Source organism: Pteropus medius, unplaced genomic scaffold, assembly GCF_902729225.1.
Source record: "Pteropus medius unplaced genomic scaffold, Ma_sr-lr_union100, whole genome shotgun sequence".
Taxonomy (NCBI): Eukaryota; Metazoa; Chordata; class Mammalia; order Chiroptera; family Pteropodidae; genus Pteropus; species Pteropus medius.
In genome coordinates, this window is record NW_024349801.1 from 10,100,649 (window position 1) to 10,120,467 (window position 19,819).

General features: G+C 42.0%; 1 protein-coding gene, 1 long non-coding RNA gene and 1 pseudogene across 9 annotated transcripts in view; 2 read left to right on the top strand and 1 right to left on the bottom strand.

Moving 5' to 3' along the window:
* The window catches only part of WWOX (WW domain containing oxidoreductase), a 932,057-nt gene that overhangs the window by 380,596 nt on the left and 531,642 nt on the right, over positions 1–19,819 (bottom strand). The gene's annotated exons all lie outside the window — the stretch shown is intronic.
* LOC120580987 (uncharacterized) lies at positions 394–512 on the top strand (annotated as a pseudogene).
* Positions 6,265–12,547, top strand: LOC120622777 (uncharacterized). 2 transcript variants are annotated; one of them, XR_005658553.1, is made up of 4 exons: positions 6,265–6,388; positions 8,837–8,905; positions 10,182–10,279; positions 10,861–12,547. It is a non-coding gene; the product is annotated as an uncharacterized LOC120622777 (long non-coding RNA). The 2 variants fall into 2 exon arrangements; XR_005658555.1 differs by lacking the exon at positions 8,837–8,905 and having other exon boundaries at positions 6,307–6,388.

Consider the following 19,819-nt stretch of genomic DNA (forward strand, 5'->3'; position numbering starts at 1 on the left):
CCTAAGGATGGGCTGTACAATAATTTCTGGAGCATGAGTACATAACAAAAAGCGGCATATTAATAATATATCTTTTGTTCCCACATCTCACCAGTTTTTTTTTTTTTTTCCATTTGTCAAATATATCCTTGGGTCTCTCTCATTCTGTTATTAGCTTTTTTTGACATCTGACCTCTAGCTAGGGAAAGACAGGATTTCTTTTTTCCTTTGAAATGCAGTCAGTCTGAACCTGGTTTTCACTCTTCTTGACCCAGATGCCACAAGTACATAGCAGAACTTCAGTTTGGATTTAAAACTGCAATGATGTCCTTGCGTTTAGTGCCTTAACTTCTGCCAAGTGGTTTTATTGATATTATGGTGATAATGCAATGGGTTTAAAAGAACCCCAGCCTTGTCTACAGCGATGCCACCCTGAACAAGCCCGATCCCCTCTGATCTCGGAAGCTAAGCAAGGTCAGACCTGGTTAGTACTTGGATGGGAGACCACCTAGGAACACCATGTGCTGTAGGTGTAAAAAATTAAAAAATAAGGGATTGTAAGCTGACAAGATCTTTGCAATCTGTGAGGTCAACCAAGGATTGCCTTGCCTAAAAAAAAAAAATAAATAAATTAAATTAAAAAAAAATAAAAGAATACCAGCCTTGGTCTCATGATGTCTGGGTTCCAGTTCCTGCTCTATCCATCTCTCCTTATGGAACATGAGCAAGGGGCCCATCTCTCTAAGACTCTCTTTCCTCAGAAACAAAAGGAGAAAAGTTTGGACTCGATAAATTAAAATCCCTCAAGTTTCAGTGATTTTTTTTTGGGGGGGGGCTGGTAATTTTCCTATGATATTATTTGTTCCTCATCACAGTCTCATGAAGCTAAACAGATCTCCCCATTTTTCAGGTGAGCAAACAGAAACTCAAGAATATTGACTTGACTAAGGTTCCAGGTTGGAAAAACAGCAGAAGTGAGAAGAATGGTCCCCGTCTCCCTGTTTGGCACTCTTGCCTGGAACTCACACTTGGCATTATGAGAACGAATCCTCTTTAGGGGTCTAGGGAAATGAATATAAGCTTTCGGTTGTCATGGTTGCCTCTTTATATCTGATTTTCATTATTTTTACTGCTTTGACACTTAAATAAACAAAAATTTTTGCATGCTTATACAGTACATTCTTTTGATTTTGTCTTCTTATTCAAGTAAGAGGCAGTTGTCTTGAGACAATCTCTTTCCTTTAGCAGGTACTCTTGATTACAAGATACTTTCATAGATTATGTCATGACATCCTCACTCAACGCGGTAGCAGGGCAGGTACAATTTTCCTAATTCTATTGATAAGGAAACTTAAGACAAAGATATTTACTGAGCAGCCCAACCTCACCCAGTAATGAATGACTGAATGACTGAGCTGGGAAGTGAAGCACAGTTCTGGCTCCTAGTCTAGGCAGGGCTCTTTCTAATACATTTTAATGATACTAATAGACAGATATATGTGCAATGGATATGGACAATAATTAATTTCTTCCAAAAGGCAAAGTAAAGCTAGTGTCATTTATACAAGACAGTGCCATTTAAAAGCAATATACTAGGCAATCAACACTAGAGAGCAAGGAAGAGAGGGCGATGTGTCATTGAAAACATTTCTCTTGTCTTCTGACGGTATCACTAAACTACATTTCCCAGACTCTCCTAAAGTGGGTGTGACCATGTGACTGAGTTCAGGCCAACAGAGTAGGTGAAAGTGATCTCACTGTTTCTAGGCTTGGCTTGTAAAAAACCTCCCAGGACCTTTGTTCTTTTCCATCTTTTGTCCAATGTCTGGACTTTGAGGATCCAGCAGAGGATTCAGAAGCTCGAGGAGATGGCCGAGCTCAAGATGTCAAAGCCTGGGCTCCCAAATTACAGCACAGGAGGCCAGCTGCTGAATGTCTGCATTAGTTGTTACTTAAATAAGAAATCAACTTTGGTTCCAGGTGTTGTTATAACCGTTAAACAATCTGATTAAAGGAAGAAGTTTTTGGAAGGAAGATGAGGGGTATTTCTTAATGTGATGGCTAGATAGACATTCAGAGCTATTCTCATGAGCAACCTAAAATATTTGCTAGACCCTATTTGAGCAAGCATTGATAGGAGCTTTCCTGGTGGGTTTTGCATCCATAAGGTATAAACACTCACAACAGGTTCTCTATCTTATCTCACGTGTCATCTGATTTTTTTCATTGATTACCTTTTTTTTACTTACTTAAAACTTATATTTTTGTATCCATTTGATTTAATAATGATGATGGTGATGATGATGATGATGATGATAATGACAGCCAGCATTTATTGGGTACTTACCATAAGCCAGCCACTCTACTAGATGCTTTATATAAAATGTATCATTCCATCCTTAAATATATTAGGTAGATGTCATTATAGTCCTCATGTTACAGATGAGAAAATGGAGGTTTAGAAACAAAAGGGATTTGCCCACTACACTGGATCCCCAGAGCCTAGTACAATGTACTTGTTGAATAAGAGAATGAAAATTGAACAGCTGATTTTGGAAATCAATGTTAAATTGATAGTGAGACCCGGCACTCTTGGATAGCTTTTTCCTAGGAATCTATGTGAGGAAATGTACTCTGAATTCTTCGTTAGAATCAGAAAGACTCAGCAGTGGCCTAAAGCCCTGGTTTTAAGTAGAGGATCTTGTAAGCACTCATTCTACTGAGACCAAGTTTGATGAAAACCCTGCTGAAGTTTGTGGGCTGCCCTCAGAATTCAAGGGCTTCTTTTATACCCTACTCAGTCACAAGACAGCTGGGCAGACAAAAGGGCACAGTGGTAAAGAGCCAGCTTTTGGGGGGTCAGGCTTCTGGGCTCCAGCCTTCTACCTGGGATTGTTATTTAAAGTATTTGTGCCTCAGTTTCCTTACATAAAGGGAATATCTGTGAAGTGCAAATGACAAAGTATCTGCAAAGCACTTAGCATAATATCTGGCACCTTTTTAGCATTTAGTAATTCAGGCTATTATTGCTGTCATTATCAACATCATCTCCATCACCTCCACCACTAACAGCACCATCCTTCAAAGCGGGATCTATTTAACCACCAAGGTGCAAAATGGGTTGACTAGAGAAACTGCCAGCTCAAAAATCAGCCTGAAACTCCAACTCTCATTGTTACAGACCTCTCAAAATGGTTATATGATGATGATGATGGTATTAATTGATCAACCACAGATATCTACAGTATACCAGACATAGACCTAAGATACAAAAAGAAAGTCATTTCTTTGTCACCAACCCAGCCAAGGTCAGAAGGGTACCTGCAGCCACAGCTGACAGTTCTGTGCCCTGTTCCAGCAGCTTCTACAATGCAGGTCCTGCCTGGGCTCACTGCCTGAAGAGAAGGGTCCAATCTTCTCCAGCCAGAGCTTCACTATACTGGTGCTGATACTAACGGTAAGAGTAATGCCAATGTCAACAGCAGCAGTGACGACAGCAGCAAATGCAATTTGCTGTGGGCTCACTTTGGGGCAGGCATTGTGCTGACGACATGAATACCTTACCTCTCTAAATTTCATGACAACTCTAAAAAGTAGATATTATTTACCCATTTTTTAAAATGGAGAAATTGATCTTCAGAAAGTTTAAATATTTTGCTTCGGAGGACACCGATGGGGGATTTGAATCCAGGTCGCTGTAACTCAGAAGAGTGGGTTATTAAGAACTTCACCCATGTGGCGTGAGCCTTTCTGAGCCCTGTCTGTTGTAGACCCTCTTCCACATCACATATTTCACAGCTCCTGACCTGGATTCCTCTTAGGAACTACAGTCAGTCCTCCATATCTGCGGGTTTCGCATCCATGAATTCAACCAACCATGGATCAAAAATATTTGGAAAACAACATCCCAGAGAGTCCCAAAAAGCAACACTTGAATTTGTTGCATGCTGAGCATTACACTGAGTCCAAGCAAATGAAATGATGTGCAGGCCTACCCTGCTGTGGCCTATATGCAAATATAGGTTATATGCAAATACAATGCCATTTTATATAAGGGACTTGAGCATCTGCAGATTTCGGTATCCATGGGGCATCCTGGAACCAATCCCCCCTGGATACCGAGTGACGACCGCATTCTGGGCAGTGTTTACCTCACTGAAATGATGAACTGCATTTGGAACATTTCTGAATGAAATCTTAAGTCATTTCCATAATGGCTGAATAGTCTGAAAAAATGCAATTTTGCTGTGCGCTATGTGAACGTACTGCATAATATTTAAACAATAAAGGTTACCTCTCATGTACTACAGCTGTGTTTTATGCTAATAGCCAGTATCATTTAATCATTATGGGCTAATGACCTACAAAATTTCATTTTAAAAATGAAGTCATATCTGGCATTCTGGAAGGCAAAATTGGATAAAAAATGATCAACCTGTATTCCTGAGTCGAGGGCAGTTCAACAGTCTGTGTTGCAGCGCTGCCAACTTTGAACAGTAAAAGGAATCACGCATTTGAACTAGAAGCAGGAAGGAAATGCTGCCTTTTACAGGTCTGATTGGAATCACTTAAGAGCCAACGAAATAAAGTTTCGATCTGTGTCTTTCCTCCTTTTTCCGAACAGCTATCCATTCTTCTAAGTTGGGACGTGTTTCTACAAGACCTCGCTGTGCACGATGAGCAAAGAGCAGAGCCGTGGACAGGCGCAGCTACTATTCGGGATCGATCCTGGGGAGTGACTTGACCTTCCTGCGCTTCTCCTTCCCTGACCTTTCTCTGCTCCTCTGGAAGAGGTACCAAACACACGCTTGGTCATCCCATAGTGCTTTGGCCAGCTTCGATCTTAGATAGGTGAGGTACTCCCATAGACCTGTGCTGTAAGCTCTGGTGCCTACCCAAAAGCTATCCTTCTTGCTTCCTTAATAACAGAACTGTAATTCTGCCTGGGTGGCAGAGCCCTTGGGGAATGAATCAGAATCAATCTAATCAGTGTGATAAAATTGTGTTAATGGTCCTATTTTTTCACTATTCCCTTACTCAAGCCCTCTGCGATAGAAGTTTTCAGCACTTCAGTCTATAGGTGAGACACTATTCTCCACCCCTGAATAGGACCATATAATTTGCTTTGATTCTTAGATATGACACCAAAAGCACAAGCAACAAAATAAGAAAATAGATAAATTGAACTTCATCAAAATTTAAAACTTGTTCATTGAAGGATAAGTCAAAAGAGTGAAAAGATAACCCACAGAATGGTGAAATGTTTGCAAATTATAAATTTGATAAGATTCTAGTATTCAAACAACAAAATGCAAATAATCCTACTTAGAAAGGGACAAAGGACTTGAACAGACATTTCTCCAAAGGAGATATGCAAATGGCCAATAAGCATGTGAAGATGCTCAACATCATTAGTCATTACGGAAATGCTAATCAAAACCACAATGAGATATCACTTCACACCTACCAGGATGGCTATAATAAAAACAAACACAGAAACAAAAAACAGAAAATACAAGTGTTGGCAAGGATGTAGAGAAATTGAAACCCTTATACATTGTGAATGGGAATATAAAATGATGCAGACACTGTGGAAAATCATTTGGTGGCTTCTCAAAAAGTTAAATATAGAATTACCAAATGATGCAGAAATTCCACTCCTAAGTCTATACCCAAGAGAATAAAAAATAAGTGTTCAAACAAAAAACATGCACGGGAATGATTATAGCAGCATAATTCTTAATGGCCAAAAAGTAGAAACAACTCAATGTCCATCAACTGGTGAATGGATAAACAAAATGTGACATATCCATACAATGAATAAAAGAAAAAGTACTGACCAATGCTACAACATGAATGGACCTTAAAAACATTATGCAGTCAAATAAACGAGACATAAAATGCCACATATTGTATGGTCTCATTATACTGAATATTCTATTCAAAATAGTCAAATCCATAGAGAGAGGAAGTAGATTAGTGGTGACCAGGAGCTGGAAGAGGGGAGATGGAGAATGACTGCTTAATGGGTATGTGGTTTCTTTTGGAGAAAATAAAAATGTTCTGGAATTAGATAATGGTGGTTGTTTAAAAGAAAGAATATTGTGCATGTTATTATTTGTAAATTATGTGCTACACACCCATGATTAATTTATAATGACTTAGTGAGTGTGCATGTATATGCATACTTTTTTTTTTCCCAGAGAGCCACTTGTTAAACATTTACCAGCACACCACTGGCTACAGGGCTGTATGCCCCTGAGCGAGTCCTCCTTATGCCCCTAAAAACTGTTAACTGAGTCTCTTTCTTAGCAGCTCGTGCCCAAAGAAATATTGAGAGCAAGGTGCTGAAAGCTGCTGCTGAGAGGTGAGAATTCCTGCAGCCAAAGGTGGTACCTGCCCCTCGAAGGTGAGGAAAACAAGAATTACTTTCCTTTGCTAGGAACGCCTGTTTGCAAAAGATACTTCATCTTACTTTGCTTAATTCTAGACAGCCAGTCACACTTGGTTATTGTTTTTAGTTATACATACTAGTATTGAATTATTTTTTATGGATGTTATTTCTCAATTAATGTATTCCCCAGAGACAGTGCAAGCCTCTAGAATTTAGCTTCTCCATGGCTATAATCACTGCTGCCACATGTACCTCCTGGGAGCTGGTTTTATGTTCCTCCAGCTGCTGCAGCTAAGACTGACCCAGGGGACCCTCTGACCTGCTGCAGAAGGGGGCTGTGGCTTACCTGTGCGGTCACGGGCTGTGAGTATGCTCTCACGCTTGTCAAGAGGCCTTGGATGAACACTAAAGAGAGCACACAGGCACCTTCAGCCATGAATATCCTTTGGTGGTCTTTGGGACCGACTGATACCAGTAATTATGCTCAAGGTCAGAAGCTGATCTTGGAGACACTGATGGACTCTGATGGAGATTTCGAGTGGTTCACTTCCCAACTGCTCATCAGCTCCCTGCCTCATAAACCCTTTGGCAAGGAGCAGCTAAAACAATAACAATGGCAAGCACTGGCTGAGAACTTACCAAATGGCTGTCTTCTAAGCACTATGTATGTATTATCTCATTTAATCCTCACAACAACTCTTTGAGGCAATTGCTATTATTTATTTCCACTTTGGAGATGAGGAGACTGAGGCTCGAAAAAAATGAAATAACTTTCTCAAGTTCACAAGGCTGGCAGTATGGCTCCAGTGTCTGTACTCTCATCTACTACCTTATACAGTCTCCAAATGGCTAAGAACTTCATTCACCAGCTTCCTGAGGGCTCCTGGTTGGGGAAAAGCCACAGATTTCTCATTCTTTACTTTTCATCTCCAATGAGGAGACTGGAGAACTGTGGTCTTATCTGAGCCACAAAAGGAGTTAGGGCTTCACTCAACCTCCGGTTTCTGCCTGTGGACTTGAGCTTATCCTCTCTAACCCTCACTTTCCTCATCTACAAAAGGGGGATAATAATATCTTCCTATTGTGAGTATTGTGTGGTTAATGATTTGCATGTAACCTAGGGATGGCAATGGTATTGCCCTTATAGGGGTGTTGTGAATATTTGGGCTGTTATTAGATGTCAATAGCCATGAACACTGCATGGTGTACAGTAAGGGCTCAGTAAATGTTACCCACTGATATCATCATCATCACTACCCCCACCACCATCACCATTATCATCATCATCATCATTACTTTTATTCAGATGAAAATATTTATGTTTTTGTAAAAGGCAATAATATGCCTGGCATATCATTGGCAGCCAATAAATATCGGCTCCCTCTTCTACCTCCCTGGGTCACAGGGCTCTCAATGTCATGCCAATCAATAAAGACCCATTCTATATTCTCCCAGCTCTCATTCAGAGGCCCTTGCTTTGGTGAAGAGTGATCTGTTTCCCAGAATTAGCTCACACAAAACACAGCTTGGTGGTGGGTACAAAAATCCTTCCTCCCCTCTCTCTCTTTGCTGTGGCATGCAAGAATGCACCCCTTCCTCAAGGTCTGGCTTCCTCCCCACCGGCCCAAATCTGTCCCCGCTCACCATGACATTTTTCACTAAAGTGTATAGTAAGAACAGATCAGGAGAAGCCTGTTGCAATCTAAACAGCAGTTAAAAAAAAAAAAAAAGAGCCTGACACATACCTCTGCCACTATCATGCAGACATTATAAGTGATAAACCATTGTTCATCCATTTTGAGACATGTTTTTTCCTGTGAGCTTGGTCATAGCTAACATAGTACACATTTCCATAGAAATAAGTCCATTACTGGTGCTGTCTGTGTTGAGTTTAACTGATATTTAAAATGTCTTCAGAAAGATTAGGCGATGATTCAGGACTGTAACTCGAATGTACTATGCTTGCAGAAAGGCATGGAAATGACCACCTGATATATGATAAATTATTTGTTTAAATAACTCAAAAAAGATCCTTTTAAAATAGATATGAAATAATAAGTTCTGAGAGAGAAGAAAGCTCTGGATCTTTGTTTAGTTGACAATGTTTTCCTTTTCTGAGTGGAACATAAAAATAACAGCACATCTTATAAGTGATTATATCTTACACTCTTAAAATACATTATCTGAAGCTTTTGTAATGCTGTAATAATGTCAAAAATGCTTGAAAATTGCATATACAGTACAATTACAATCATAACTTGGAAAATGTACCACAACAGGGTATAGAAAAGAAAGACTGGAAAGAAATAAACCTAAAAGTTAGCAGAGCTTGTATTTGAGAGGTAGAGTAAAGATGGAATCCTCTTTAGCCAGCAGAGAGAAGAAAATGCATTAATAATTTTGGGTCCATCACTCTTGAAATCAATTACCAAGCAGTATGAATGGCTTTTCTTTCCCACCCAGGAGAGTATTTCAAATCTCTGGAGTGCTACAGAATACAAATGTAGGGAGCATTGCCCCGGGATAAGAGAGGTGAGCTCTAACTATCTACTAATCCACAGAAAAGGGTGACCCTAGAAGTGGCAGCTGGAGTCTGCGGCAAAAGCGGTGCTCCAAGCAAAGAAGGAAAATGGAGCAGGGACAAGAAGAATTCATCGGAAAGCTCATGTACCTTGAAGGCAAAGACAGCAGTCACTGGAAGAGAGAGGAAAGCAAGAAGCAGACAAGTCTAATGGAGAAAACCAGAGGGTGCAGGGTGGCATGTGTAGGATGTAAAGAGGAAGGACAGAATGAAGGTGTGAAGGCGAGGGCAAGAAAATCAGAAGAGGAAGATTAAAATGAATAAAGGTGATCATGTACATCTACTACCAGATGCACCAGCTCCATCCATTTTTTTTTTTTTCCCCAGAAGAAAAAGGAAAAGAGTTTACCAAAGTCTGGTAGTGCATAAGAGAACATGATTTAGAAACAGTGCTTCACCACTAATCCACTGCTTCAGTTTACATATACGATAAGGAGAGTAATAATACTCATTTTATGAGTTGTTGTGAGAATTCGAAGTCATTACATCTAAAGAGCCGTGAATATTTCATAAAGCAAAGCAAGTGTTCAACACATTGCCCACTGATATCACCACCATCACCATCATCGTCGTCATCGTCACCACCATCACCATCATCACCATCATCACCATCATCAGCATCACCATCACCACCGCCAGCATAATCATCATTGTCATTATCATTTTTATTTAGAAGATAATATTTAGATAATACCAAATAATGGCCTTTGGATTAAATTTTTAAAAGATAAATATGTTTTACGTAGGAAACACACAGAAGCCGCGAGTTTTAACTTGCTGCTCCTCAGAGGGTTATGTCATCTATACCTGGTTAACACCAGGTCATGAAATGAAAGCAGCTCTTGAAATGGATCCCCGTGAGGATCGTCCACGGCGTGGCAGAGGTGGGAGGGGGGAAGAAATATCGCTGGTAGATAGCATGATTAGGTGCATATTTCTAAGATCTGAAATACAGCTCCTTTTTCCTGCCCTTCCAACTCTTTAAAAGCGAGATGAAGAATTTCCAAAATAGCTCTGTTTATAGCCGAGTGCCCAGTTACCAGCAAAGACTAAAGAAGTCCCAGACATGTAGGCTTTGGAACAAGCCAAGGGTCCCAACACGCCTGACAAACACTTAAGTTGTGGTGAATGTGTCATCGTTTCCTTGTCTTGATTTACCTTTCAGAAATGATAGCATTTGTTTGGCTCTAGAATGCTACCTGGTAACTTAGGACGTTCTGTTTTCAGAAGGTTGCAGCTGCGAAAGAATCCTCCAGAAGGGGAGGGGATGACTGAGGAGCACGGGCCGTCGTTTTGCCTGTCCAGTCTCCAGCCTGGCTCCTGAGGTGATGCTCTGATTCATCTGTGCACTTCTTCTTGCTCTCTGAACCCACGCTCCCTAAGGCAGCCAGACTGATATTTTGAAAAACGTCCTCAGATCCTGTCACTCCCTTACTTAAAACCCTTTAGTGGTGGGCTTTATTTCTTTAAAATAAAACCCTAGGTGGAATCCACTACTCTGCCCCACCCCACACTACTACAGCCACACAGGCCCCTTTTCTGCTCCAGCCCAGACAGTCCAAGCTCCTTTCTGCCTCAGGACCTTTGCACACTTCTACTCACCTTGCCTGACATGTTCACTCTCACTCAGCCCTTCCAGCTGCAGGTTCTTTTTCACTCCATGGCTTTCAGCTCAAATATCATCTCCTTACAGAGGTTGCCCCTGACTTTCCTCCTCCCCTTCATTTGCCACCATAGGCTCAGTTTAATTTCTTTATTGCACTCACCACAGTCTCTATTTGAATTGCATATTTACTTATTCACTTGCTCAGTGTCTTCTCCCACCTTTATTATCAGTGACCTTTGTTTCTGTTTTGGTTTCTTTAAGGACCTTTTTGTTTTTGATTTGTTTCCTATTTTATTCCAGCATTTAGCTCAGCATAACGTTCAAAGGATGACAGCTTAATCAAGCAATCAATCAATCAACCAACCAATCAATATATGAACCAATCAATTCATGAAAAAATGGATACGGCCTTAAACCTCTTGAACTGAGGAAGACAAATCCTCTTTGGAACTCCACCTCACCCCTAGCCCCCAGCCTCCAAAGATGCTAAGAGAACAATGTTGTGAGTATCCTGTCTTGGAAGGGGAAGAGAGCCCCAACGAACCTCACCAGCCAAAAAGGCTGGTGAGGAGGAGACTCAGGTGAGAAGAGCATTGTCACAGGCTGTAGGACTCCAGGATCCCAGGAGCCTGACAGGGACTTAAAGTACCAGGAACCCTGGCCACATCATGAGTTTATTTCAGCAAATGAAAGAAAGCACATATTGACTTCCACTGGGTACCGCCACTACCTGTGATACTGACACCAAGGATATGCAGTTAGACTTAAAAAGGCTTAATCGAATGGCTTCTCATTTTTGCTTTGTGGCTGCAATCCAGAGCCTCTTTTTAAATCATTATCATGAAATGTAGAGCTGAAAGAAATAATTTTTTATACCAGCCTAGTTCCAAAGGCCCTTCTCCTTTCCCACACCCCTTGCATGGGGCCGGAGACAGTACAAAATGCGAGCCTCAGTCTAGACCCTGCCTCTGTCACCAATTTGCTGCATGGGACAAGAATATCTCTCATATCCTGGTTAGAACAGTCTTCTGAATCGGACTGACTGTGTGTGATCCCCAGTTCCAACATGTACCAGCTGTGTAAACTAGGGCTAGCTACTAAAAGTCTCTGAGCTTTGGTTTCCTCATCCTTAAAATGGAGATAATAAAACACTCTATTCATAGACTTCTAAAGATGAAATAATCTATGCAAAGTTTTGAGCACAGAACCTGGTACAGAGCAAGCAAATGATGTTAGCCATCCTCGGCAGCAGAGCAGCCCCCTTTCCTGGGCCTTCATAGCTTATTTAGAAAATGAGATGGGTTGGGGCCACCTTTGTGTTTCCCAACGATGGGATATGTAGAAGAGATAATTTTAGGTGATACTGTGATACCTATGAATCCCTTCCAGGTATAATATCCCACAAGCAGATTGAGCTCATTGGTTTAATTCAAACTTGTCAACCCTCCAAAACAGCTAGAGATCTAAAGTAGGATTTGGAATGAATCAAAAAGTTGACTGCCAAGAGAGGACATCATATCCCTGTCAAGTGCCACCTCGTGGGGAATTGCACACTGTTGGGTAAATGTGGGTGTTTCTTGGAAGAGCTAATCTGGAACTAAGAAGAAATGCCAGAGGTTTATAAGCCAGTGGATATGATTCCCTTTCAATGGACAGGACAGAACTGGCTCAGGGCTAGGAAAAGCAATGTGCTCGATCATACAGCTTTTCAAGAGAAGCATTCCTTCGAACCAACCTGTAGACCCTCCTTAACACTCGAAAGGGAGAGAAGTGATGGTGAGTGATGTTCTCATTTTACATGTTGAGAAAACATAGCATAGAGGTTGTTAAATAAAATGACTCTGAGACCACACCTTGAATTTCATACCTTGAATTTCTATTGCGTTGGTCTTCTGAGAAGCTTGGAACACTCACCCAAATTGTGAAATGACTTGGCCCCATCCTCACAGTCATACTGAGACCAGGATCAGAGAGTGAACATGTGACGCCCTCATCAAAAACATATGCATCAATCATATTGAGGTCCGACATGTAAATACCGGAGTATTTATTAGTTTGTGGTCTTGCTGTCACCTCATTCTTTGCCAGGTGGTAAACCAGTTACGTGAAATCTAGCTTCATCCAAAGTGTGAATTGATGGGGGTGTATCAGTGGTTACCAATCACCAGAATATTTAAAGAAATCCAACAAAGGAGATGGAGGATATTGAGTATAAATCAAGAAATAGGCTGTCTGGTATAGCTTGGGTGTCAGGCAAACCTTGATTTCACTATAACCTAAGCTGTGTGACTTGGCAGGAATAGTCACCAATTTGCATCTCAGACTGAGGAATGGGTGGCAATAGCAATGATAGTCAAATGTGACAGTATCTATGGAAAGTGTTTGGCCCAGTATCTGGCACTTAGTAGGTGCTTATGAGATGATGAATTCTCTCCCCAGTAGAGGTCCTTAGAGAGAGGCCAGAACACTGTGCCAGAGAGTCTTCAATGACATCCTGACTATTCTGGCAAAATCAAATACTACTTTGTCCTGCTTTCTCAGCACCTCATGCATGTCTCCATGTTGATGCTCCTCATACCGAACTCTGAGTGCCTATGTAAAGAGGTGGCTCCTAGTACGACCAGGAGCTCCTTATGGGTAGATACAGTATCATTTTATGTCTAAATTTCCAGTGCCTCAACTGTGCTGTCCAATATGATGGCCACGAGCCACACGTGGCTGTTTAAATTATTCAAATTAAATTAAATTTAAAAAATCAGATCCTCAGTCACACTAGTTACATTTCAAGCATTTAGTAGTTATAGGTAGCTATTGCACTGAACAGCAAAGACAGAATATTTTTGTTACTGCAGCAAGTCCTGTTGGACAGTGTTGATGAGGGGAGGCACGGAGTCGGTATCAATGATTACTAAACAGGAAGGGAGAGAGGGAAGAGAGAAGGGGCTGTGGTATGGCGGACCCCGTGCTGGGCTCAAAGCCAGAAACAACAATCCCTACAAAATGCTCACGGAGACTTTCCTAGCCTTATTTTTCATTATCGATTTTCCTTATTTTCTTCAAATTTACCTTAAAATTTCATATAAAATTTGAAAGCACAAACTAGGACTTGGTGAGATGACCATCTCATACTGACTCTGAATCTATCCAATCTACAAAGATTACAATTCTTAGCACGGCATGCACCACAGATTCTAAATGAGTAATACGATCAAATTTCCTAAGTACCAGTTGTCTGGCATTGTGTGTATATTATCATATTTAATTCTCATAGTAACTATTGGAATCCCCATTTTACAGATAAGAAAACTGAGGAGCAGGAGAGTTGAATTACCATAGGTCACATAGTGAGCAAATGTCAGAGCCAGAGTTCAACCCAGGGAGGCCTGAGCCTGGATGCCAGAGTCTCAACCACCACGCTTACCGTCCAGTGAGAGCCAAGCACACCCAGTGTGCGCTGCTGTTGCTCATCCACAACTCTCCCACATGCAGGTTGCTCTAGAAAAGGCTGGGGAGAATTGTGCTGAGGGTGCTGGATCATTTCTTTGAAGTCATAAATCCAAGTTCTGCATTCTCCCACCCCCCTTGACTTTCCAGTGCCTTGTTGGATTGGAAGTTCGATTAAAATTTCTGAAATCACCCCAGATATGTTCCTGTAGGTCCAAGACCATCTGTAGGGCACAGCTGGGTCCTCTAGAGAAAAGTAAATGAGGAAACTAATGAATGTCATCACATGGTTCAATGGTAACAGTAGTGATGGCTGCTCACTGACCTTGACTCAGAAGGACTCAACTCGTGAAGAGGGTCAATGTCCAAAAGACCAGGATAAAGGGGAGGTGCACATCAACTCATGGTTCAGTAAGAAGTACTGGACCAAATACCAATGCTCCATTGGCTAAAGGAAACAAATCTACTCCTTGAGAAAAGCACCGATGGTACCATATTGCTAAAACTCATGTCAAATCCAGAAGGAAGAATCTCTCATCTTCACTGGAGCTAGGTAGGGTGGAAAGGGGGTTATAAGCCATGCACTCCAAGGTTATAGAAGGTGGGGGCACTCCTAACACCCGTGTACATCCTTGACCCTCCTGGAGGGTGCCGCGGTAACTTCAGGAATGAGTCTGGGTATTTCAGTTCTTGGAGCAGACAAGCCACAAAAGAACATCACTTGGGGCAAAAGTCAGGCCCAGGTTTACTCATCAAAAAGTTGCCAAAGAACTCCATGTGGGGGACCACACGCTGCTACTCTCAAAGGCTTTGCTGTGAGCAGTCAAAACACTCATAAGCTGCAAACCCACGAGATATTTTTGTTTCGTGATATTACTGGAGAGGGCTGAACATAGTTCTGATATCTTTCAGTTCACTGAACAGGCAGGAGAGAGGAAAGGAGCCGGGGAGGCAAGAGGAATTGAGGTATTTCAAGAACCAGACACTTCCAAAAATATAACCATGTTTGATGGAGGGAGTTGGCTATCATGTCACTCTGCTACTCCGAAACTGGAGATGGCTCCCCACTGTCTCAGGTGGGGGCTGCCTGGCTTATCTAGCTTTCCAGTCCCACTTGGAGCTGCGCTCCCAGCAGGAGCCTGATACATTAGCTATGAGGGATGACATACTGTTCCTTGGATGTGTCACATGTATTCAAGTTCCCAGAGATGGTTCATGCCATGCCTCTGCCAAGAAAGCCCTTTTCCTCCCTTCTCTGATTGGAAGAAAAATCCATTTGTCTTCCTGGCACACTTGGAATGTGGTTGTCTATGTGAAGTCTTCCCTGACTCCCCATCAATGCTGAAGGCATTGATCCCTCCATGCTCTGCTCCTCTGCCCACTACATCACATGACCCCAGCATCCTATTTAGTTGTACATGGATCTGTCTGCCTCTCAAGACCATAAGTGCTTATGGGCAAGGGTGACATTCAATTTATCTTTGTACTCTACAGTAAATATTTGCTGAATGAGGGAATAGATTTGTTGCATGTCCGTGTGATAGGAAACACAGCCTCCTGGGGTGTGTTCACAGTCCAGAACAGTACACATGCCAGAAATTGCCTTTTCTTATGGCATGTGCACATGTGCACGCACATACACACTACACAGAGACACAACACACACAGAGACACACATACACACGTCTTTCAAGGAACTAACCATAGAACTTATAGTAGACATGGTAACGTGGATTCCGATGCCCATTAAAATTCAGAACTCATTTTGAATTAAAGTTTCCAGTCCTTCTTTTCAGAGGCCCTGGAATGGCTTCTTTCAAGGGTCAGGAAAAAACTAAGGGGGACGTGTGTGCAGAAACCAACATATCCACGTGCAGTTTTAAACATTTTGAAAGGCTCTCATTTCAATCACATGCTTTCAGCATCATTTTTCAAATTCCATTAAAGGCCTGGGTAAAATGTGTTAAATTCAAATTCTGGATCCTCCATAAAAGTGTGTGAAGTATGCCAACAAAGGTTGAATACAGTAATTATTTTGCAGCCAAGCTCCCTGTTCATAATTCACATGCAAAGTACTGCCTGATCCCAATTAGCTCGAACTTGTTTTTGCTTTTCTTTGTTTGTCGCCTGCTGCCCACCTTTCTGGGACTCCTCCTTTCGGGTTATTTGTTCAGACTTCAGCTCCAGACACACCACTGTGATTTCCTTTTTAATAAACACTATCCAGTAAGCAGCGGAAAACAATGAGAGGCACCTGCACTCTATTATAACTTCTCATTCCACCCACAAACGCGGAGCTATGAATAAGTGAGAACCACCACCAGTCTAAGAATAGTAACAGCATTTTCCCATAAACATGGTATCATAAAACTTCAGCTAACAAGAAGGACAAAGTACCCCGCTGCCCTATTGTTTAAAATGTGATAGGAATGTCACTTGCAGAGCCAAATGTCTGCTGTCTGTCTGCGGCCGATGACTTCGTCATGGGTGGGGCCACGGGACAGTGCGTTCCATGCTGAGAAACAGCTGGACATTCCTGAAATCTTAGGGATGGGTAGTGCTAATTTATGACAGACCAGGAGCCAGAGGCAGACTTGTAGAGGAAGGAGCATGAAGTGTGGAGTCACAAAAGGTATAATCAGTCTCCACCTCATGCGTATAACAAATACCTACTGAGTGCCTAATACATGTGCAGGCACTGTGCTCGGTGCTTAAGATAAACACTGGGGAACACAGCAGTGAAAGACCCCTGCCCTCATAGAGTTTACAATCTAGCCACTCATTAGCGGTGGTAGTTTGAACGTTACTTAATTTCATTGAGCCTCAGTTTCCCACCAGAGAATTGGGCTAAAAAACAAACCTATGTCCCAGCTTTTAGAAGCCTGGAATGAGCTAGTAGCAAGCATGATGGTGATAATAATAGTCACCACTGTTTTTGTAAAATCTCCTCCGAAGTATTTATTGCCTAGCAAAGAAAAAGATAGTAACTTTACAGAGAGGACCCAGCAGACGTCGCATCGATCACTTGATCAAGATTAGCATCGGAGACACATGTACACTATTAATCCTTTAAAAAGATGTACTAAGAAAGACAGAGCATGTCTCGTGGATTCCTGCAGTAGCTTTCTCACGGGGGTCTCTGCTTCAGTCCTCGCCACACCCACCCCTCACCAATCTACTCTCAACTCAGCCGCCAGAGTGGTCCTTCTGAAGTGCAAGTCGGCTGAAGACACCTCTCTCTGCCAAATGCATGCACGCTCCGGCCAAATGCTAATGCTCAGGCACCCTCTCATCCTTTCCCCCATTCTCACTGTGTTACAGCCAGCTTCTTTGCTGTTTTTCACACATACCACACCAGTTCTGACCTTTGTACCCGCTGTTCTCTCCATCTGGAATGCTCTGCCTCCAGCTTATCACTTCCTCAGGTCTCTGCTCAACCGTCACCTTTCCAGAGAGCCCTTCCCTGAACATCCTCTATAAAACAGCACACCTAATACTCCTCATCCTGCCCACTCTACTTATTTTTCCCAAAGCACTTAGCATCTGTGCCTGTCTTCAATACACTATCTCTTAGCCCTAAGCCCGGTTGTCACTGCCCTGCTTGAGACCAGGGAAAGGTTCCCCCTTGCCACAGGACATCATGATAGGCTTCGCCAGTAGAGGGCGCTGGAAGGACACTGGAGGAGTAGGTTCTGTGTCTCTCTAGGAAGGCGCCTCCCTCTGGGCAGCTTACTCCTACCACATAGCATCCCCTCACCCCCAACTTCCCCCATGCACACCACCCCCCCATCACACACACACACCAGCAGATTTCTAGTGAATTCCATAGTAAGGCACCTCCCATAGACAGCCTTCCCTGGCACCATGGAGGTCAGCTTCCCAGCCAGCCACATCTGCACATGGCCTGAACGAAAATTTCTCTGCTATCCAGTGGACCACCACTGGCTGGATCCCAATCCTGGAGAGTGGGGAGGGGGTCCCTCTTCCTGATTTGTTCCTTCCTTGGGAATGCTGCCTCAGCCCTTGGGGTGGTGGCTGCTCCCAAATCTGTATTCCCTTAGTAGCCAATAATACCTTATTGTACTTAATAAATTTTCATATTAAACTTTCTCTGTTAAAATCACTGTGCAGTTCCCGTCTCCTGATTGAATCTTGACTGATATAGGAACAGAGTGCAACCAAAGACTTTGCTGTATTTACTACTTTACTAAGAACTTCGCTTGCATTTACTGCTTTGTTTACTACTTTGTGCTTGACATTTATAGGCACTTGATAAATCTTGGTAGGTAGGTAAGAAGGTAGGTAGGAAGGAGGGAAGAAAGAAGAATGAAAGTAAGAAGGGAGAGAAGATGGATGAATGAATGAATGAATGAATAGATGGTGACCGCCCAGCTCCACGTGGCATTACCTGGTCTACAACAGTACCTAGTATGTGGTAAGCACTTGTGAAATCATCATTCATTAATCTCCTTGAAGCCCTGACACGACTTCCATTTAGCCCTTCCCATCCTTCCACCAACTAACTGGAACATCGAAATACCTCACTATTAAATGCCTGAGCCTCAAGTCTGGGTCTCCCTGTGATTCTCTTGATGAAAAATAGCAATGACAGCATGAGAAGATAGAAAGAGAAAAGCAAGCATCTTTGGACCAAATCTGGAACTTCTGGTGCTTGTTTTTATCCTGATGATCAAAACAGAATGGAAAGGATTGGCCTCACCTATACCGTGGCACAGCTAGTTTCCTGTTCGTGGACGATGGTGGTGGGTCACGTTCTTTTCTCTCTTTGATTGGAAAGCCCTGTCTGGGCCAGCACCTAATTTCTAGTATGAATATTCACTTTCCTATTCTACAAAAAGACTACCAGTAGGCTGTGAAATGAGTATTTCACGAAAGCATAAAACGTGCCTGATAATTAAAATGCTTAGCAATTAGAGTGATGAACTACACTCCAATCTACTGAGTTAATTTCATAACTTCAGAAAAGTAGAACAAAAAACCTATTTGGAGATTAGAAATCTCTAAAGGATTTTTTTTTTTTCCTTTTTGACTCATCTATCATTTTTCGGTTTGCTTACAATTTCATTTCCCCTCAAATGTTTTTCTGCTATGGCCCAGTTGCTTCAGAATCATACTGGCCATACTTGCCAGCTTACAAAATAAACCAAGAAGAAAGCCACAAAATCCCAAAGCTAAGAATTACGATTACCTAGTAAAACCCATAATAAGAATATAATACAGCTAAATGAAAGAGCACAAGGGTATTTAATACCAACCTCCCCAATGTAAATAACAACTGTCTATTTCAATTACTGTTTTCTTTTTACCTCAACTTCTAAACTGTACTGGAAGATATTAGCACAGTTGAAACAGATGGTGCGGGAATGTAACCATGAGCCCAGAGAAGGCAAGAACGAAAAGGCATTTGAGGATCAAAATGGGTGTCGCTATCTCCAAAGGAGACATACAAATGCCCAGGAAGCACATGAAAAGATATCTGACCCATCATTAGTCATTCCAGAAATGTAAATCAAAATCATAATGAGATATCATTTCACTTCATATCTATTAGAATGGCTATAATTAGAACACACACACACACACACACACACACACACACACACACACAAAACGGAAAATGACAAGTGTTAGTGAGGATGTGAAGAATGCACTGCTGGTGGGAATGTAAAATGGTGCAACCACTGTGGAAAACATTTCGGTAGTTTCTCAAAAGGTGATACCTACAACTACTATATGACCCAGCAATTTCACCCCTTGGAATATATCCAAAAATAACTTAAAACAGAGACTCAAA